General features: G+C 46.2%; 1 long non-coding RNA gene across 1 annotated transcript; it reads right to left on the bottom strand.

Annotated features, from left to right (window-relative positions):
- Nucleotides 1-3,062: 3,062 nt before the first annotated feature.
- On the bottom strand, nt 3,063-8,049 carry LOC309691092. Its single transcript, XR_014271886.1, has 2 exons — nt 7,561-8,049; nt 3,063-7,021 (listed from the first exon to the last, which is right to left on the bottom strand). It is a non-coding gene; the product is annotated as an uncharacterized lncRNA (long non-coding RNA).
- Between the last annotated feature and the right edge of the window lie 4,757 nt (nt 8,050-12,806).

Raw genomic sequence — 12,806 nt, 5'->3', positions numbered from 1 at the left:
TCCTCCATATCCTGCTGCCATGTGCACTTACAGACACTCGTGTTTGAACACAGTGTTAGTCATGTGCAGCTTGGGTTCAGGTCAGGCAGGCTGTTCCACCCAATCACGCCCCTCCACATCTCACCGTTGTTGCCCACATGAGCGCTGAAGTCTCCCAGCAGGAGGCCTGAAACTGTCGTGTGCTGCATAAGCGGCAATGATGGTGAGGTCCCACTCCCCGACCTGAAGGTGCAGGGAACAAACCAGCGAGTCTTCTTCTGGCCTCTGACAGTGGACTCATCTCTGTGCTTGTCCTGCTAGACCTCAGTGCAGCGTTCGATACTGTCGACCATAATATCCTATTAGAGCGATTAGAACATGCTGCAGGTATTACAGGTACTGTGCTGCAGTGGTTTGTATCATATCTATCTAATAGACTCCAGTTTGTGCATGTAAATGGAGAGTCCTCTTCACACACTGAGGTTAATTATGGCTTGAAGGAAAAATTCCCTTTTAACAGGAAGAAGCGTCTGACAGAAGCAGGCTTTGGGAGAAGCAGCCATCTGCACCTCCTCCACCTCCTCCCTGCTCTCGTTGCTGTCCCAGGTGAGATCTGCGCTGTTGTCTGTGAACTTCATGATGTGATTTGTACTAAACTTTGCATCAGCACCCCTGAGGAGAACCAGTGCTTGGTAGAGACGTGGTAGGTGTGTTTTTAACCACGTGTTGCCCGTGAATCAAAACCAGTACAGGAGAAATCTGCTCTCTCTTTCTAGTCCCTGTCAGGACTCTTGCTGCAGCATTTTGGATCAGCTGAAGGCTTTTCAGGGAGTTTTTAGGACTTCCTGATAATAATGAATCACAGTCGTCCAGCCTGGAAGTAATAAATGCACGAACTAGTTTTTCAGCGTCACTCTGAGACAGGATATTTCTAACTTTAGAGATGTTGTGCAAAAAGAAATCAGTCCTACATATGATGATGGATGTCCAGGTGTGTGTATGACAGCGGTGTGCTAAGACTGTGACACACCAGCACTAACAGAACAACCTTTGATGTTCTGGGCCGTGGCGGTCACGTAGATGAAAGTGCATTTAGTGGATTCTTCGTGTTTGCTTTGCAAAGACAACGAGGAGCAAAAAACTGTGCAAAGCACAATTAAAATACATTTTCTGAAAACAAAATGTAAACAGGAGCCAGGACCTGTGCACACACTTGGGAACCTCAGCGATAACTATGACCGTTCAGCCTCCACGTTCAGTGCATTACAGTGAGAGGTGCTGTAATCCATGGAACCATGAAGCCTGCTGTGCCAGGAAATCCTGAAGGATTATATTCAGTCATCGGTTTCAAACGTGTCAGCGAGCGTCCTGGTGATTGAGGTCCTTTGACATAACTCAGTGAACACGAGTACCTCACGACTCCTCCACAGAGACGTGAAACACTTAATGCCTGATTTATATTCTTGCTGCTGAGATATCAGGTTTAGGAGGCGATGACTTTTTCACAAGCAGCTTTGTCTAGTGTTGTTTTAATAAATAAAAAGGAGAGAAGACAAAGAGACGAGGCCAGTGTCAACATCACAGATGCAGCTATAAGAAATAATAATATGATAATTCTATAATAATTCTTAGACCTGCCCAGTGAAGTCATTGTACCGCCTCAGCTGACTTCTTTTGCTCATTTTGAAAGTTCAAGCTTCATTACTCGGTGCTTCTGCAGACGTCGGGGTAACCAGCGTGGCTGAGAAGGCCGCTGAGCAGATGCACGTGTGCAGACTGTGTGCAGCACATTTTTATGGAGAGAAATATGTGTCAGGATTGCAGCTGTGTATAATCCACAGGAGTAAACCCACATGGCAAAGGGCTGGGATTAAATCTGTGTGTACTTCCTCCCACTGAACTGAAGCAGAGCAGTTGAAGCTATATTGAAATGTATTAGCTTCATTTTCTAAACCATTTCTTTTCTTTGCTGAATGAACTTTGTTTACATGATTGAGATAAATTAACAAACATATAAAACGATTTTACAAACGCACACATCCAAACCTGAACAAAGACTCGCAGTTTATTAAGCTCAGGAATCATAGGGAGCTTTCTGTGCACACAAACGTCTGAAACCGCAGGAACATTCGCCGTAAACACGCATGGACGAATCGCCTGATACGCACAGGTCACGCCGCGCGCCCACGTGGGGTTTGGGGACAAATTCGCACAGATCCACAAACGTGAGCTGCTTCCCAGTTCCACTGTAAAACTGGGACATCTGTGCTTCCACTGTGTACCTGTGTTTTTCCCCACAAATAAAACCAAAACAAAGATAGAAAGCGCGCTTCAGCAGTCACACGGTTTAAACCACCTGCTGCTACGTGCTGGACACAACAAGTACTGAGCATGGATCATCCTCTGGAGCATATCTGACCTAATCTCTGTATATTTTATTTAATCTGTGTAATGTGGAACAAACGTTAATCTTACTGTTCTGTAATAACTGCAGGCTCACATTAATAATCATGTTTTTGCAGGTTCTCATACATCTCACTGTGCGGCAGGCTGCGCTGTGTCTATGAGCTGTTCTGTTTATTACAGAAAAGAAAAAAAAGAAACGTACACACACAGAAGTTCACGGGGGGCTCCTGTCGCCCACCCCTCTGGTAGCACCCCTGGATAGCAGTAACATGTAGCCCCATACGGCTCGTGGTGAAGAAACGTGGCTCGACACTGAGCTGTGTGGCGGCTCCACCACGAGGGGAACAACGTGTCACCGTTTGTGTGGATGTGACTCCCGCAGCTCCAGCTGGTTTGGACCAGGTCGCATCTGTGGTGCTTCCTGCTGCAGCCTAATGTTTGATCACGTTCAGCTTCATCACCATGTCTGTCATGATGTGGTCATGTGTTCAGTTAGTTACTTATGGACGCAGGTGATGCAAGTATATACTCCTTTGTTTGGAGGCACTGTACTTGTACTTGTTTATATTTTCTGTTACTGCTTTTCTTCCCATTCATATGGAAACACGTTTCATTGTACTACACTGGAAAACCTAATGTTGACATCATTAAGGAAGTAAGAAGCACAGCAGACATCAGCAGCTGGAACAGTCACGAGGACTTTTCTTTATTGTTTCTGAACAGACGAACAACATAGTACTCCAGCACAGGCGGGATCATGACACACACACAAAAACGCTTCATATTCAGGATGAAATCTTTTTAAATAAAATGTAAAACCAGTTATTCTTCCATCTTCACCTAACGACGTGTGACAGTAAATATTTCTCCATCACGGTAACATTACAGCCGCTCCTCACTTTGGTTTCTCTTGTGTTTAAATAACACATGAATTCAAAAGTCAGTCAGTGCAAATAATCCGTTTTATTATACAGTTAAAGCATAAAGGATTGCTGATAAGCCCCACCCCCAAGAACAGTATTTCCAGGAATCCCCCTTTCTGATAGGTCAAGGGATTCCTGGGAAAACTGGACCCCAGGAGAGAGGAGAAGAGGAAGGTACAGTTTGGTTTGTTCTTGAAATGGGACAAAGCAGCATTGTTAGAACTGGAATAGTTATAAATTCAATTTAATAGTCCAGTCACCTAAAATCCACAGCCATGCCTGCAGCTGCCTCCTTTCACAGGATCCGGGATTTTTTCCTATTCCAGCAGCAGGTCTGTGGAGACCTGCTGCTGGGCTACGTGTCCTGGTGGTGGATATGTTTAAATTGGTATTTGCGCCCTCCGTCCCGAGCTACAGTGCTTCATCTCAGACTACCAACTGACCAGAGATGCAGCACTGCACCATGGGCCGCAGGGATGGAAGGAAACTGCAGAAACACAGAGGGAAGCAGTTTAGATATGAATGAAAAGAGAGGACCTCAGAACACATATAGACGAGTCACACTTTCACGGTGTGTGTGTGTGTGTGTGTGTGTGTGTCTCTGTGTGTGCATGCGTGTGCGTGTGTGTGTGTGAGAGTGTGTGTGAGAGTGTGTGTGCATGTGTGTGTGTGTGTGTGTGCATGCGTGTGCGTGTGTGAGAGTGTGTGTCTCTGTGTGTGCATGCGTGTGTGTGTGTGTGCATGCGTGTGCGTGTGTGTGTGTGAGAGTGTGTGAGAGTGTGTGTGTGTGTGTGTGCATGCGTGTGCGTGTGTGTGTGTGAGAGTGTGTGAGAGTGTGTGAGAGTGTGTGTGTGTGTGTGTGTGCATGTGTGCGTGTGTGTGTCTCTCTGTGTGTGCATGCGTGTGTGTGTGTGTGTGTGCATGCGTGTGTGTGTGTGTGTGTGTGTGTGTGTGTGTGTGTGTGTGCGCGCGTGTGCGTGTGTGTGGAGCGACTGACATGAAGTGCAGAGTTCAAACATTTCTGCAGGAATAATCGAGCCAGAGATGATTTGATTTGGTAGCTGTGCACCGGTGTCCCGTACTGGTTCAGCTTCTGTGTGCACGCAGTCACACACATCGTCTCAGGTTTTGGAGTTTTGTGCACCTGAAACACGTGAAAGACATCTGCAACATACACGAGTAGAAACAGAAGACGCCCTTTACAACGGCCGCCTCAGTAAGCGAGGAGTGGATTCTGCTGTGGCCTGGTCCTGGTCTGTGACACGGGAACATGCCGCTGCTGTTTGGGCCAGTCTCAGAAAGCTGTTCATCTCTCCCACAGTTTGGATGAGAGCTAAAACTCTGCCGAAGGCTCGGGATGGACCGGCACGTTACTCCGGATCCATCTGAGAGAACTACTAAGCAGTGATTATTCATAGAATTCCTTTTTCCGAGCTGTTCATCCATCAAAGGAAGGTGCAGCAGACTGAGACACTTAAGGCAATGGGAGAAGCAGAGGCCGGGTGTTTTCCACAAATGTTCTGACTCTGCTCAGCTGGAAACTCCCAGTCTGACCATATAAGGCAAGTCTCTTATTTTGAGGATCATGGAAAATGGGATCACTGCTTTGGATAAACATTCCCTCTTCCAGTCTGCGATCGCTCCCACTGATAGTATGTGACCCCCCCACCCCCCAACCTTCACCCGCACCTCCTCCTTCGGCAGCAACATTCCCTTTTCTAGTCACACCAGTAAAAGACTCACTTAAAAGGCAGCAGAGAGAGGAGGTCTTTATCTCACTCAGTCCTGCTCCGTGTGCGTTTGGCTCAGCACGACCATATTAAGAAGAAAACCCAGCTGTTTGCCTTTCTCACACACAGTGGCTGGCTGTGTGTGAGAAAGGCCACAGTCCCACAGTGGCTCATATCTGAAGAGACGTTCTCCACAAATGGATTCACATCAAAACAACGTTGCAAAGACATTTTGGTGCACTTTGCATTTAAATGACAGAAATAAAGTTTCTCCTGATAAACTGAACATTTGTGGGGAGCAGCGGTGGTTTTTGCCATTTATCAGATGCTTCTGCAGTTTGCTGTTGCTAAAAATAAGCCCAATAATCTCTGAATATAAGAGCATGATGAATAACATCTTTACATCAGCGACCCAGTCTGAACTAATCATTACATGTTAAGAAAGCTCGTCTGTAATCAGTGACGTTTAGCTGCTGGGAATCTGTGTGTGTTTAGACAGAGTGTGATAACAGTCAGAGCCGTGTCTTATGCTAAGACAAACATTGCCAAATATGGTCTTCTTTCTCTTCCCCCTGGCTCCCTAAATCACACACAGGAAGCCCCTCTCCCCATCTGTCACATCCTTACTCGAGTGCCCCCCCCTCTCTCACTGACAGGTGACACCTATGTTTGTGGAATTCATCTTTTTTCAAATAAAAGCTGCAGGACAGCCTCGTGTAGCCAATGAAATGGTAAACAAAGTCACACAGTGTGCAAAAGCAGCAGGAGCCATAAAAGAAGCTTAAATCATCATTACTACCAAAAATGGTCATGTGCATGTGAGCACCGAGGCGAGCTGGGTCCTGATCAGCTGACAGTGTGGCCTCTAATTAGGGAAGAATCAGGGAAAGCAAACATACGAAGGAGTCGTGGTTTCTTCAGCCTCCCACCCTGAGAACAGGAACCTGAACGAGAAGAAACAACCACTTTGGACAAATATCAGCTAAAAACATGGCAGGACGTTAAACACTGTAAATATCTACAAGTATTTAATCTAAATGTTTGTGTGGGCTCTGCAGAGTTACATGACCCCATCTGACTTTTGTGTGCAGGCAGGAAAAGACGTTACAGCAGCCGACGCAGCGTCAGCACCACAGACACCTGAGGCGAACACGCGGCCGCTCGAGCGGCTTTTTACACATTAGGATCAAAAGACTCAAAGTGTGACATTTGTGTGAAGACGAATGAAGAGCGAAAAGTATAAAAAGCACAAAGTGCTGCCTCACGAAACGTCTGATAATTATGGGATGTATTGCTGCGCGGCAAACGGGTAACAAACGCAGAGAAGCATCGAAAATCTGTGTGAACAGACTCTGGCTTCCCACTTCACAGACCCACTCCCACACCACCAGCATCACCACGAACCCCCTCGCCTTCCATGTGAAAATTGTCCTGGGAATCGCTGCTCTTTGGTCCCACAGGGAGCGTCTGAGTGTGTACAGGGGGTTATGTGAATGTCCTCCTAACTACCCTTAAGAATTTTGACTCCTTGGGAAATAAATACAGCATTTCCTCCCTCTCTCTCTGCCTGCACACTTTCTCACGGACCTCACAGGGGCGGCAGCAGCACGGGCTCATGGTGTCAGCGCGCCCACCGTGCTGCTGCTGTGACCCTGCCTTACAAAGAAAACCAAACTGGTAACCTGCAATGGATAAAGTCAGTCTGCAGCTGTCAGTGTGATTACGCAGATGAAAGCTCTCCTGTATTACGGCCCAACACTCAGAGAGAGAACAAAGTAACTGAGTGAAAGTAAGCAGTGCTTCATTAAATGCATGAATCTTTATCAGATGGATTTAATGAAACGTGTTGTTCTCGTTTGCACTTCTCCATAAACTTTATTAACAGCTAAACTGGGAATATATGGGGAATGCTCTTACCCAGGCTGTTGCTTCCACATATTCTCCTCTTCCATCTTTTCTCACTTACCACAACAAAGCAGTGTCCTGAGGAAAAAAGCAGAAATTAAGTGCTTTGCATTCATGAGTATTTTGTTCCTGTGACCTTTTCTTTCATCACACTGCTTTATACACCGACGCTTTCACGGGGATCACGAGCTTCAATCAATCAGTGATCACATCATTGAGGTTAGAGACATCCGGCCTGGGAAAGCAAACGGTGCGGTGAACCATCAGGCTCCTTGGTACACAGATGATATACAAACACCCTGTTAGAGGTTCCTGCTCGGTGGACCTTACAATCGCCTCAGCTTGTGTCTAATAACAGTGGAGGAGCATTCATTCACATCTAGAAACAGCAATGTGCAGGCTACTGTGTCCTCCTGCTACGATACAGATACACTCAGTGTAATGTTGGTGTAACAAATAACTTCCTAAAGGCTGCAAAGCAAAAATCGCTGACTTTTTAAAACAGCGTAACAGAAGACGTTCAGTTGCATCGTTACAAGATTACAGGCAGTCAAATATCGCTGTGACATCAACACGTTCCAGACCACAGTGCCCGAGAGACATCGCCAACATCATACCTGACGCTCTGCTGCAGGTCGGCGAGCTGCGGCGCCGCTGGGCTGATGAGAGGACTCTGCTTTTCATCTTCACTCGCCGGGTGCTCAGCGTTGCCTGGTGAAAGTAATTAACTGCCCTTTACTTTGGTTGTGTCTCTTGTTTGGTAGCTGCTGGTGATGAGGTCACAAACGTATCTGGCTTCCTTTAAAATTCCCTAAAGTTAAGATTTTTTCCACATTAAGTGGGAGCTCGTGGCACGACTGCTCATCAGAATGGGTCGCCCTCTCCTCCCGGCGTCTCGCTCTTATGAAGCTGAGACATTCCACTGTTACCTTGTATGGCTGTAAGAGGATGGGCCATACACCAGGAAATGCCCCCTTAAGATATTACTGATTGGATAATATTAGAGGAACCAAGGATCCTCAGCTAGGACCTGAGGAGATGGAGAGACAGAAGATAGCAGAGAAGAGAGGGAGAAACAAAGGAGTGGAAGAGGAAGTGGGGAAAGGGTTGTGACAGGAGCAGGAAGCTGAGAAACCAGGGCAACTGGAAGAGAGAAGGGGAGGTGCAGCCAAAGGGAGGCGGGAAAACTGGGAAGCGTAAAAGGAAAAGCAGGAAGAAAGAAAGTGAAGTGAGATTAAACGCCTGGCGTGTTGAAGGAGTTCATCTCCTCACTGCTACAGCTCAGGAGGCCGAGACAGGCTGACTAACAGCACCTCCCCCAGCCAGCTACAACCACAGTGACTGTACTTTACCTTTAGTTCAGGCAGTTTTACAAACGTATCAGCTGTTTGGGAATCTTTGGACAATTAACTGACAATTTTTTAATTTTTATAAAGCACCAAATCACAACACCAGTCATTCCCGAGCACTTTACCCTGTAAGGTAAAGACGAGGAAGCACTTTGGTGGGAAGCTGCCAGGCTGAAGCAGTAATCTGAAGCAGACCACATCACATGGTCCAGATATGTGTGGATCAAACTGTATTTATTCTGTAACTGTAAAGTCTGAGGTTCTTAAAAAGTCACCATCTCCTAAACAAACAGCTGCTCCTCACAAACCAATTCAAACGTTTCTCCACAAAAATGTCTGAACCTCGAGCACAGTGTGTGTGTGGGCCGGAGCAGCACATAAAGTCACTGTGGTCAGATTAGTAATTAATAATTATTGATATTCAGTGTAGAAATATCCAAACTGCACACGGCACAGGTTTCTGTGGATCCTTCGAGAGCTGAGAGAAGAAGACAAACGCAGACTTTCTGCCTCGTCCTTTTGTCTTAATAAGGTAATGTTTAAAAACGGGCCGCACACACACACAGACACACAGACACACACACACACAGAGACACACAGACACACAGAGACACACACACAGAGACACACAGAGACACAGACACACACACAGAGACAGTCGTCTAACATTTGAAGAGTTATTCAGTTCATCCCCCACTGTGTGTGTCTGTGTGTGTGTGTGTGTCTGTGTGTGTGTGTGTCTGTGTGTGTGTGTGTCTGTATGTCTCTGTGTGTCTCTGTGTGTGTGTCTGTGTGTCTCTGTGTGTCTCTGTGTGTGTGTCTGTGTGTCTCTGTGTCTCTGTGTGTGTGTGTGTCTGTGTGTCTCTGTGTGTGTGTCTGTGTGTCTCTGTGTGTCTCTGTGTGTGTGTCTGTGTGTCTCTGTGTCTGTGTGTCTCTGTGTGTGTCTGTGTGTGTGTGTGTGCGTGTGTCTGTGTGTCTCTGTGTGTCTCTGTGTGTGTGTCTGTGTGTCTCTGTGTCTGTGTGTCTCTGTGTGTGTGTGTGTCTGTGTGTGTCTCTGTGTCTCTGTGTGTGTGTCTGTGTGTGTCTCTGTGTCTCTGTGTCTCTGTGTGTGTGTCTGTGTGTCTCTGTGTGTGTGTCTGTGTGTGTGTGTCTGTGTGTGTGTGTGTGTGTGTCTCTGTGTGTCTCTGTGTGTGTGTCTCTGTGTGTCTGTGTCTCTGTGTGTGTGTGTGTGTGTCTGTCTCTGTGTGTGTGTCTCTGTGTCTGTGTGTCTGTGTCTCTGTGTGTGTCTCTGTGTGTGTGTCTCTGTGTCTGTGTGTCTCTGTGTCTGTGTGTGTGTCTGTGTCTCTGTGTCTGTGTGTCTCTGTGTCTGTGTGTCTCTGTGTCTGTGTGTCTCTGTGTCTCTGTGTGTGTGTGTGTGTGTGTGTCTGTCTCTGTGTGTGTGTCTCTGTGTCTCTGTGTGTGTGTCTCTGTGTGTGTGTCTCTGTGTGTGTCTCTGTGTGTGTGTCTCTGTGTCTGTGTGTCTCTGTGTGTGTGTGTGTGTCTGTGTGTGTGTGTCTGTGTGTGTTGCAGTGTTTCACGAGCTGCAAGTTTCTGCATCGTCTTCAATCATGGAGGCAACAGGAAGTGTCAGGTTTCATACTTCATAGAAAAACGTTTATGCTTCAGAACAAAGACGTTTTCTCATCTTCTGTCCTCATGCTCAGTATTTTTAAGGACTCTTCCGCTGCAGTTATTTCATGGTGACGTGTCGACACACTGATGGCAGGAAGATGAACCGTGCCGTCGTGTGCGTCTGTGCGTAGAACAACACCTAAAGGCAAACCCTCAGAATCACCAGCTGGACTTCATTTCATGCTTTGACCTTACAGGCTTTGTGTCATTTACCATTACAGTAAATTTCACAAATAAGAGCAAGAAGTGAAGGTTTCAGCAGAAGGACGGACAAACTGCAAGTGTTTCAAGAAGTCAGTACGTTGAGAGAATTTTAAAGAGACAATTCAGTCCCTACGATCAGCAGCCTGAGCTGACCTGATGTACAAGAACTCTTCCATCTTTCCTACTTCACATATTTATACATATAAATGTTTGTGAGTTAAAAAAAAACACCCAAAAACAAGATCCTAAATAGATAAAAAAACAACACCCACGTCTGAACAGATAAACTGTTTAACAGATCGAGTTACATTATTTAAAACTATACCAACTCAAACTGAAAAGAACAAAAACATCTCTGTGAAGTCGAGCAGTTGTGAAAAGCAGCATATAAACTTTGAACCACAGCATCTGAACGCTTCAGAAACAGAACGAAGCAGGTTTCAGAAACAAAAACCATTCAACTCCGTTATTCTACGATCTGGAAGAGTTTGGATTGATATGAGTGCGTCTGCTAATATCTTTGTCACTTGTTGCATCATTGTCACATAAAATTATTGTCAATCAAATCTGTGCGTTCCAACCTAAAGTTGGTTATATTGTGCGTTCACGTTGTGCCGTCCCAGACTACAGGTCATGACTGACTCAGGCCTTTGTCTTCAGCAGTTTTTACCACAGTCGTGTTCAAATATGGATCTCAAAGCACTGAAAGCGAGTCAACAGAACATTTAAACATATCTTGAGAAGCTAACATTTCACAGCACTCGTATATGAGTGACACTCTGAGATGGGCTGTATTATAAATGAGTCATTTTAATGTAATGTTGCATTTTTGCCAATAATACTCCAAATTTGTTCACTACCTAAAATCTCTTAATGCAGGCCTCCCGTCCTCTGTAACTGTTACCCCCTTTTCTCTTGTAGCTATGGCTAAGTGACTTTAGATGAAAGTGACGGCTGGAACGTTTTAGGAAAATGACACCAAAGGGCCGTTTTATTGATAAACAAAGACTCTGTATCAGTTTTTCAAAGGGTCAGAATTACAAAAGTAGTGCTTGTACCTAATAAAAGACAAAGAAGGAAGCATGGACAGTGACACAGCCAGTGTGAGGTCCAGCAGGCAGCTATCTGGCCTGGAGCGAGTGCCCCGTGCTGCAGAGCATCGACGCTGGTCTATGTCACAAGAAGCCCACAGCAGCAGCAGGAAGTGCAGGCTCGACGGAGGCGGGAGACACAGTCCTGTGTTTACACTGACTGAAAGCAGGATAGGAGTCACATTCACTGGAAACATGGAAGACTCCATCTTGCTTGTCAAAGCAGGAAGAGATGCGATTAGCGGAGCCAGAAATGGGATGAAATATGCAGGTATACCTGCCATGTCTCCACAGCTGCCAGAGCTCTGGTTTGTGTCACCCACTGGCTCTCCTGTAACTGTATAACTGGAAACACAGTAAATATGGATATTTCTCTAAGAACTATTGATTTCATAAATGTATTTGAGTGGTAACTTGATCAGAACGAACTCGACGAGCAGCCAGTCGTTATAGATGCCAGCAGCTCTCAGAAGACTGACCAACACAGCTGGAAACGTAATGTTTCACTAATGAACTGGAGACTAAAACAGCTGTGAGAGTATAAGCGCGACAGCTCTGCAGAACTACACTTCAAACCAAAGCGGCTCATTTTTAGGTGGATATCATCAGGACGGTGCGGGGATGATTAGGACAGCTGGTTCAAAATAAGTGAAAATAAAAGTCGAGGATGCACCGATTCCCAAGTCAGCTGAAAGACACGTTGGCGTCTCCCCAGATGACCTGGAGGAGGTGGAGAGGGAGGTCCTGGTCTCCTGTTTAGACGACTGCTCCTGCAGCCCAACACTGGATAAGAAGCAGACAGTGGAAAGGTGGATGAACAATGAAACAAACTTGCTGGGTGGTTAAATTAGTAAGTTAGTTCAAAGTTCACACAAAGCCGAGCTGAACAGTCTGTAAAGCAGAGGACGAGCAGAAGACGAGTCACTGAAGCACATCGGCACAGGGAGACGTCGGGGAGGGGCTGCATTTCACAGCAGAAAGACCACAAACACCAAGGACGTGTGGAGCAGAGTCGGGCTAGGAAAACAGAAGCGGCCCGACCGTACGAGGCCAGACGACCTTAATCCTTTAACAAAGTCCACGTTCAGCATCCACGAAGCCAAAGCATTACGAATGAACGACTGTAACTGCTGGGCCTGAGAACATCAGCTGTTGTGTAACTCTCAGCTTATATCAGCACAACTTTAGATGTGCCACAGAAGGATGCTAGGAGACGGGCCCTCTGATTGGTTCTGACAACACAGAGTTAGCTCCGAGTGTGCAATGTGAATACGTCAGGTCAACATTAAGAGCTACATATCTATATTCTCACTCAATCACACGATGCGACTGTAGCTCCGACAGAGGAGCTTCAAAAGGTGCAGAGGTGACTGACGGTCAACCATCAAGTTGTTTTACATATCCTTCAGCAACAAACAGGTCTCTGCTTATTCTGCTTTCTGATGAAACAAACTCGACAAACAGCGACACGGGAACGCTTCCCAACTGCAGTGCGACAGAAAACTGCAGTCGTGCAGACAATGCTGCCAGCGAAGGCAGGAGGACTCG

Source organism: Aulonocara stuartgranti, assembly GCF_965226115.1.
Source record: "Aulonocara stuartgranti genome assembly, chromosome: 2".
Lineage (NCBI taxonomy): Eukaryota > Metazoa > Chordata > Actinopteri > Cichliformes > Cichlidae > Aulonocara > Aulonocara stuartgranti.
Note: the sequence above shows the minus strand (reverse complement) of the source record. Positions and strands in the feature narration are given on the sequence as shown.